Raw genomic sequence first — 9,564 nt, forward strand, 5'->3', positions numbered from 1 at the left:
AAGGAGTATAAGAACAAAATGAAACTTGTGCATGATAAGAATATTTTAAGAAATTCATTTTCTCCAGGTCAAAAAGTTCTTTTATATGATACCCGCATGCATCTTTTCCCTGGGAATTTACGTTCTCGGTGGACGGGTCCTTTTATTATTCGCACTGTCTTTCCTCATGGAGCTGTTGAGATCGAGACACCGGATAGTAGTAGTTCTTCGAAGGTTAACGGTCAGAGATTGAAACCCTTTTTAAAGACCTTTCCTACAGGTGATGTTGAGGAGGTCCCTCTGGAGGACCCTGTTTACCCTTGATTGACCATCGAGGCGATTGTATGTTGTATATTAGTTTTTGATTTCTCTCTTCACCCAGGTACTATCTTTCTGACTTCTCTCTTTACTGATTCCTCATGTTACTTTACTTTTTGGTATTGCTCTTTCATTAGAAACATTGAGGACAATGTTATATTTAAGTTTGGGGGTGGGGAAGAAACTTTTTGTTAGCTTTTAGTTGCAATAAATAAACTCCAGAGCCTAGAAATTTATGCTTATTAAGGTTGGCACTAACCAATCTAAGTGCATGGGAACATCTTGGTTGTAGGAGTTGAGGAACCAATCTGATTAGATGGAAACATCTAAAGAGTCTATTCATAAAAGCACAGAGCTCGGGTGTTAGAATTAAAAAAAAAAAAAGAAAACATGGTAGTTTCGCCATATCTCGTTGAATCCTAATCCCTTCTATTTTTATTTCTTAAGTGATTTGGTGGGGCACACGATTCAAGTTGTTACCATTGCTAGGTGAAATAGAGTGATTGAGATACCAAAAAAAAAAAGTTGAGATCAGACCATCAGACCAACCGGAATAAATTCAATAAAATCGACCACTGGTGCCCTTGTATATGCCAGTTGTGTTGACCTAGAGTTAGGTTTATCGACCACTGGTCCCCTTGTAAATGCCAGTTGTGTTGATATTAGTCAGATCGGTATCTCAGTCCATTAGGATAGGTTCATCTTGGCAGAGGCCTTCAGACAGATATGGGAAACACCGTTCATTTTAAACCATCGTTTTTCTCTACATCCATCTTCTTAATCTTTCCATGTGATTGGTTGACCCCGGTTATGATGTACAGAAACTATCTGATTAGAGCTCTGTCACTTATATATGAATTTTAGTATGCTTGAGTGCAAACTCGTGTACATCAATTGGAATTTCGCATCAGGGTACTTCCTCCTATAGTCAATGTTTGTATGCCAACCAAGGAGATTCTTTAGTGCCTTCCAGGTTCTACGTAGATAGCTAGGTCTGCAGTAAAGGTTTGTGGGTACACCTCTGGTAAACCCTCCGGAGACAACACTCTGTCGCTAGGGCCACCTAGCGGTTTAACGGCTTGCTGCACGTGCTAAGTGTAGTCATTTTATTTTCTAGATTAGTTTTGCTCGAGGACTAGAAAATAATAAGTTTGGGGGTATTTGATAGACACATTTTTGTGTCTTAGTTGTCCTCAATTTTCTATATTGTTGGTACTCAATTTTGCACTTATTGTGGTGTTTTATGTGTGTGTAGGTATTTTTGGGAAATAAATATTTTTGGAAAAAATCGGCTCGAAAAATTACGTGGAGCACCCCCGGAGGACATTTGATATTCGTACTCCCACAGTTTGGATAAGGGGCGCCCTCGGGACACCCTTCAAGGCACCTACTATTCGCACCCCACCTATGGATAGAGGACAGCTCCTTCTTCTTCACAGTTACATAGATTTTGGCGAGAAATATGGTTTTGAAAATGCAGTTAACTCGTTATTCCCTGTTTCGATTTTTGACGAGTTCTGTTGAGAATTTTTAGGAGAAATGAGTTGGAATAATCCTGTTTAGTCAAAACAGGATTTGTATGAGGCTTAGAAACGTGAAAAAAAGGGACTGTGTACGTGGACTTTGTAAAACAGAGGAGGAAGATACTCGGGATTATGTCGATGCTGATATGGACAGATTGCATGTGTTTTCAACGTCTTGACCCATTCCTTGATGATCTGGGAGCATGTTTGGAGCGTGTAGACACTGATTGACAGCGTGAGAAGGCAAGAAAGGAAAGAATATATCCCGAGTTTATTTTTATTTACTGCGGAATGATGGAAAGATTTTCGTAAGTAATGAGGCGATATTCTTGTACATGTTGAGTATAAATTAGAGGCTGGGATAGGAGAGAAAGGAACGGAGAGTTTGGGAGAGTTTAGAATACCACAGTGCAAAGAAAAATCAAGTTGCAGAGCTACCATTTTTGCTGCTGCATAGCTGAAGAACACGAATTATCTCATTTTATAGGTAATAGACTACTTTTTCAGGTGTCAACTTTGGTTGTTGACACAAGTTTACGGGATCAACTTTCGTTGTTGACACAAATTTATGGGATCAACTTAGCTTGTTGACACCATAATATAGTAACAACAAGGTTTTGGATTCCAGTTATGGGTCAACTTTGGTTGTTGATGCCAGTTTAATAGTGTCAACTTGGCTTGTTGAAACCATAACATGGTAACAACGTGCATGGTTCCAAATATGTGGTCAACTTGGATTGTTGACACCAGTTTCGTGATATCAGCTATAATTGTTGATACCTTAATTTGGAACCAACATGTTCCTGGATTCCCGTTTTTGGTGTCAACTTGTGTTGCTGACACCGTAATTTGGAACCAACATATTTTTTTTGGATGATTTTTATTTTTTTTTTTGTATAGATATATCCAGTGGCATTCAGATTTCTTTGTGAAGATGGTGCGAGTTGGTGCTGGTTCTAAGGCGATTTGAAGTTAATTGTTAGTGATGGTCACGCATCGACCATCATATCAGAGATCATGATTGGCTCTTCTTGCACCAATATATTTAAGGAGATCGCAGATGTCAAACTTCTTGTTTAGAATGTCATTTTGAAGTTCCTTATTATGAATTTGTGATATTTGTTTTGAACAACCTTTTGCAACTTCTTTCGGTTATGTTTCCTGTTGTTTACATTCTTTGTTTTTTTTCTTTTGAACTTGCTATGACGTAATATAATGATACTCATTTATCCAAAATGTTTTTATTTATTACAAGTTTGTTTATGAATGTTTTGGGGGTTTTTGATTATATGTCAATTTGCAAACTCCCGGTTGAGGTTTCTCAATTTAGAGTTAATAGGCTATTTCTGTTGGTGTCAACTTTGATTGTTCACACAAATTAATGAGATCAACATTCGTTGTTGACACAAGTTTATGGGATCAACTTTGATTGTTGACGCTTATTTTGCACTGTCAACTTGGGTTGTTGACACCATATTATGGTAACAACAAGTTTCCGGATTAAAGTTATGGAGTCAACTTTACTTGTTGACACCAGTTTTGTGGGGTCAACAATCGTTGTTGCCACCATATATCTTTTTTGCACAACAAACACCGAGAAGGTATCTCCCTTTTCGTCTTTTTAATAACTTGATCATCAGTACCGCAACATTCTTTTCTCCAAATCTTCCAGTATTGCACGATCAAAGTTGGATGCACAACAGATCTAGAAAATAGCTTGCCAGCTGGCTGATCCTCATAAGGTGTTCTGGTTGCAGCCTTTGTAGACTTAACCAAAAAACTCCTAATTTACTATCCAAGTTCCAGATTTTATAATCATCCCCACCAGGAATAACAGGGAGATAATTAAAATCAACACCGTATATGGCGATCAAGTCACAAGTACCATTTGGAATAACCCAACGGCCATCCACAATCAAATCACTAAGCTTAGATTTCAAGTCATTCGACCCCAAAGAAGTTAACCTGAGACGCTTAGCAATTGAAAAATCACCACACCAATTATCAAATAATAAGGAAGTATTAACGTCATCACCCAATGATACTGCGTGTGTGCCTTTCAACAAAAGAACAGACCCACCTTATGCAAGGAAAAATGGTAGACGCCAATTTGTAATCAATCAAGTTGCCAATGATTTTAAAATACTTGGCCTTTAAAAATCTTGTCCAAATTTTATTAGAATCACGAATAGTGACCCATAAATTCATCAACATGGCCCTATTAACCACGACCAACCTCTTAATACCCAAACCACCTTCTTTTCGATGACGACACAAGCTATCATAAAGAAACGTAAAGTACTTACATTTCTTAGCATCACTAGACCATAGAAAATTTCTAATGGCTCTTTCAACTTGCTCAATAATCCTTCTAGGAATTTATAAACAACCATGAAATGAATAACATAACTTGAGATGACTGAACAAATCAACATTATCCTAGATTGAAAAGATAAAAGCTTACCTTTCCAGCTGGCTAATTTGTCCATAATCTTCTCTACCACTTGCCTCACATGAATATGTCGAATAATTAAGGGTTGAATACCCAAATATCTATCTGGAAATACATCCCTCTCCATGCCCAAAAAATTGGAGATAGCAATGGCACGGGAATTAGAACCACCTCCATAATAGAATTTACTCTTGGTACGATTCACATATTGGCTAGAACCCCTTTGATACATACCAAGCATTTCCATTAAATTGTGTAAACTAAGCCAATTTCTTTTGCAAAAAATCAAGATATCATCGGAAAAAAAGATACGTGAAGGCGCCACTCTTTTCTTACTTACCATAGCATGCATACTTTTCCTTGCAAAGAGTTTAGAGAGATTGCAGCTCAAAACATCGTCAATAAGCACAAAAATCAAAGGCGAGAGGGAATCAACTTGCCGCAAACCCCTTGTGATGCTAAAGAAACCTTCAGGACTGCCATTAATAAAAATAGAAATCCGAACAGAATGTAAAATATTGAGAATCCAATTGTACCAATTTTCAGAAAATCCATACCTCCTAAAAACATCTTCAATAAACTCCCAACTCACAGTATCAAAAGCTTGGGATATATCCAGTTTTAGGCCAACGTTACCATTGTTAGAGCATAGCTCGGTTGAACTCACCAAGCATTGGTATGTAAAGTTTGGTTGTCACATTTTAGTATCAAAACTCATCTAGAGTCGCTTGATTTAATTCTAGAGTCAACTTCGTTTAGGTTAGACTAAAAGGTCTGGGAATGTTGATACATACAAGTATTACTATGAACCAGAAGAATGTGAAGAAGTAACGAACTACAACGACAACATCATCCTTCCACTTGAGGTTAGTAATATTGACTTGAACTGCTTCATTCCAAACTTATCTTTCAAGTCATGATATATTGAAAATATAACTGCCAATCTGTATATATTGTACATATTGTATATAATACTCTAGTGACGAGACGTGATCATAATAGCATGATCACAGTATTAAGGAATTAGACTACAAAGTATAATGCTTATCTTTTGAAATTCGTAGATATGACATCGAGATAATCTTGTATATAGTGTTATGATTATGTGTATGAGTTATGGTGAAGATTTCATCCTAGGAAACAATGTTTTACATTTGCTTAAAGGAAGTACATTCATTACCATTGTTTTGTGAATCAAAAGGGAAATCAATAGGTTTATTGGTTTGGCTATTCATTGCATATCTTTGTATGACCAATATGTGTAAGTTGGTAGAACCGATTTTAACTCAGGTTATGTATTTTAGTATAACCGATCACATTACCTAGACTTATGATTTGGTATGACCGGTCCTGGTAATTGGTGTAATCGATCCTAACGTAATCACCATGAGATGGTATGATCGATCCTTGTAATTGGTGTGACTGATCCTGATAATTGGTGTGACCGATCATAAATGTTGTGTGACGGATCCTTGTAATTGGTGTAACCGATCCTAGTGACTGGTGTGACCGATCACAAGTAAGTACCATGTTTAGGTGTAACCGATCCTGGTGATTGGTATAACCGATCTGAACCCATGTATGTGACTTGGTAGGACCGATCACAACTAACCATTGTGATTTGGTATGACCAATCACATAGTAGTCTTGGAATACTGGCAAACCAATTCTAAACTTGTTTGGAAGTGTGGTAGCACCGATTCCAAGAAGAAAATCCATGTAAATATGAAATAAGGATTTGCAGTGAAAAGATGTCAACATACTTTGAACACGAGCAGTAACTCTTGTCATTTATTGTTCAAAGATATTCCTTGGTACTCAAGGTGATCTTATGCCGAAATAAATTAAGAATCTTCTAATTAAGGTTTTTGGTTTTATATGATTTAATTACCAGCAATTAATGTACAGCTCTAGAGAATAAAAATTAGTAAGGTGCATTTACTAATTGGAGATTTTCTATTGAGAGTTTCAGAAATATCGGACCAACATTTATTGGAATTAGGAAAATCCAATTTGTGCATTAATTGCATATCTTGAGAATAGTTTCGGTTTTGGAAATTCCTTGGTGTCCAAACATCCTTGGTCTATATATACTTAAGTTTGCATTTCTAACAAACTATACTAAGAGCCAGGAAAACTTCATTTCTTGTTGTTTCTGGTGAAGCCGTCTATTCAGAGAAGAAAGTATCATAATTAGGTGAAAACTCTTACGATCGCTTGTTTAAAGACTTCTGCGGGATCAATAAGCTCTATGAGTACCCTTGGTGGGAAACTAGATAATTACAGTGTTATTAGTTTTCGATTTGATTTGATTGACTAACGATTGTTGAAACTTTGATTGCAACTAGTTTGTTTATGCTTGAGAATCTTCTCTTCTGATATAAAATTCACTCAGACAAGATCAAAGTATCGACGGGATCTTTAGAACTGTTGTTAGATCTAAAGACATCTTGCGATAATCCATAGTTAACAGACTCCGTTCTGTGTGTGATTGACCACAAGAGATTCAAGTGGTGTTGTGGTGGCTCTCTAAAAGAGTCACAGAAATGATACCTGCAAGTCCACAGGGTATGTTGTAGTGAGTGTGCAAGGCAGGGTCGAACCACAGAGACTAGGGTGTATAGTTGAAGTTTTTAAGCTAGTTATCTAAATTAACAAGGCAGTAACTAAAGAAATGAGGTAACAGTGACAGAGAACAAAGAAAGTGAAATTCAGTGGCAGTGAATAAGAAACATTGAAACAAAGATAAACAAACCAAGGATGTGAGCCAAGGGCAGTGATAAAGAAACAAAGGCAGGTACTCCAGCTATGTTCTTGTCCCTTGTTAGTTATCAGTCAGCTTCTAGGCTTTCTGAATAACTAGATGACATTTGCGGTTCAAAGCCGGCTGTTCATCTAAGGGTTGGTCTATAAAGGAGGCTAAAGGCACTAAGATGAATTCTAAACCTTGTGATAGTTGGGGCTCTCACACTGCAACTACCCGCAGAGAAGCTTGCTTAGTGTTTTAACAACCTATAAGGATATTCAATCCTAGACAATTCAAGCACAACAAGATCAAAGCATGGATAGGATAAAAACAATTGAAATGCACAACATCATTTAAAATAAAAACTAACCCTTGAGGCACTGGCTATTCCAGTCCTCTTGGGTGAAGCACTGGCTAGTCCAGGCATGCCCTAAACAACATCCAAAGACCCATATTTATACATACAGTTGAAACCCCAAAATTCCCCCAAATCAGCAAAATTAGGGTTTGCTAAAAAGTTCAATTAAACTCACAATTCCCTCACCTAACACACTGATAACCACCCTAATTCGTGACCCATGCTTCCAATTGGACGTACAACCAATTTCCCCAATTTATCCCCAAATTATGAAATTAGGGTTTTACAAAAAATCCTTACCTAATCTCTGAAAACGATTGATAGCTCTCACCCATGCTTCCTTCTCGTCTGCTGATGCTACCCATGCCTTCGATTTATCCTCTAACCTCACCTATTTCATCAACTCCTAACCTAGGGTTCCTGTGAGATGAAACGATTAGGAGATGATAATATAAGTGGCTAGAAAGGTAGGTATTGGTTGTTAGAAGTGATGATGGCTCGAGTGGTGGCGGTATGGAAGGTGCAGACGGAGTTGGTGGTGGTGGCAGAGGCAGAGCAGGTGGTGGAAATGGGTTCTGCATCGGGGGTGAGGGAGAAGAGATGGAGAAGAAGGAAACTCGATGGGAATTAGGTTGGGGAGCGTTTGGTTCTGTTTTGGGTAGGGTTAGGTATTGTGGTGTTGAGCGGGTGCAGCAAATTTTGATGAACAACGAAGATGAGCGTTGGATTGTCACTTCTGAAATGGATCTAACGGCAAGATGGAAGCAGGTCTTGAGCGACCGTTGGATGCCTGATACAACGAAACTGACGGCTCAAGATGGAGTTAGGTGCTGTAGTATTAAACAGGAGCTTCAGACTTTGATGTACTGACAACGCTGCGACCGTAGGATGCTGAGATGATCCAATCTGACGGCTAGAAAGGGAAACAGGTATGGATATAGGAAATGGACTTGGGTGAGGGTTTTGGGCCTTGGGTATGCCAAGCCCATATCTTCTTTAAGAACAATTCTTCCTCTTCAAGCCCAGTTCTAGCCTCCTGGTCTTGCGCACAACATTCTTCGCGGCTTCCTTGTGTGATTCCTCTTGGCTTCCATCACTTTTCTGCTCTTTTCCGCTCCGCAATTCATCCGAACTTTATTTGGTACCTAAAAATGCAAAATTAATTAATAAAAATATTTATTCTTGAAAACAATGAAAATACAGAATATGGGTTAAAATGGAGAATTAATACACAAAAGATGAGTTAAATGCCAAGAAAAATATATAGAAATATGCACTTTTTAGCACTCATCAAATACCCCCAAACCTGAATTTTACTTGTCCTCAAGTAAAACAAAACTAAGGAAATCCTACCTATACCACTGTCGCTGGCCTCTCGAATGCATTTAGCGTATGCACTAAGCCTTTTAAACCACTAAGTGTCCCTAGTGGACGAGTGAAGTCTCGTGAAGGTTTGCTTAGAACGTACCTACAAAGTTCTAGGCCAAAATATAAGCTCAGATTCCATGAAATGTGACATGTGCAAGACAGTAGAAGCTCACAGCAAAATCGAGATGTCAATCTAGCTATCAAAGGCACAATCCTAGCACTGATAACAACTAAAGACACGTGATAAGAGTGTAAAGTGTATCTACACATGTTTCTAGAATGACCTGAAGTTATGACTACTAATCACCAAGAGATAGTTTTTAGGCTAAGAACCGAATTCTAAGCCAAGCTAGTTGTCCGGCTTTACGAGAATTGTGAATGTTCACCAAATGAGTTGGTGATATTTCAGTTTACCCGCGTTATACATCGATGGCTGCACCCTCCTTGCTTATTACAAGACTATTTATAACAAAAAGATGACTCTTTACATGACTCTTATTTACATTGATTACTCTCTTTTATTTTTGGAACAAGAGAGAACTATTGTCTTTAACATGACAAAACATGGAATAAATACTTGATTTTTTATTTTTATTTTGAATTTTTTTTTTGAAATTAATTTTTTTTTTTTTTTCTGAATATACATCATTTTTTTTTTTGTAAGAAATAACTTTGATCTTTACAACATAGTGACACTTTTGATACATGAACAAAAAGAAAAACATAATTACATGACTCTTAGCAAGAGGTGGCCCTTATCGAATGCATCCGGTCAAATTCTATGGTTGTTTTTCTTAACGTATCCTCCAACTTCTATCCC

Source organism: Papaver somniferum, chromosome 8 (assembly GCF_003573695.1).
Source record: "Papaver somniferum cultivar HN1 chromosome 8, ASM357369v1, whole genome shotgun sequence".
NCBI lineage: Eukaryota > Viridiplantae > Streptophyta > Magnoliopsida > Ranunculales > Papaveraceae > Papaver > Papaver somniferum.